Raw genomic sequence first — 545 nt, 5'->3', positions numbered from 1 at the left:
AGGGGGTGGGGGGGTGGGGGGGTGGGAGGGAGGGGACCACGATTGTGCGGCGGACCATATGTAGCTTCCTGTACTGAACAACGGGCATCAGTTAACTCTACTTTGGTATCATTAGTGCCTATACTAGACCAATGTTCAATGGCCAGTACTGTATGCCTCCATTTCTATACATTCATTAAGAAGCAACTGTTCTACGCGTCTGTCTTGGTGAGCTGACATCTGAACAGCATGGTCTCCAAATAATTAAAAAAAAAATGTGAAAGGGAAGTATCACGATGGATTATTGCCAAGTCGCTGTGCTTAATGTTCTCGAATATTAACAATTGAATCAGCAATTCAGCTTCTGTATATTTTAGTGATGAATTATACATATAAAGGCATGGTGGTCTAGGGACTTAGTGGGATGGCTCTTGTCTGCTCTTCTCTTTATCTATCAGGATGAAATGCTGGTGCAATGTTGTTACATTGCACTTTAGGATTGGATAATGGAGATCAGTGTGTTTAAACGAAGCTCGCAACTGGCTGTTCAGGCCCTGTGCCAAATG

This window comes from Salminus brasiliensis, chromosome 17, assembly GCF_030463535.1.
Source record: "Salminus brasiliensis chromosome 17, fSalBra1.hap2, whole genome shotgun sequence".
Lineage (NCBI taxonomy): Eukaryota > Metazoa > Chordata > Actinopteri > Characiformes > Bryconidae > Salminus > Salminus brasiliensis.
Note: the sequence above shows the minus strand (reverse complement) of the source record.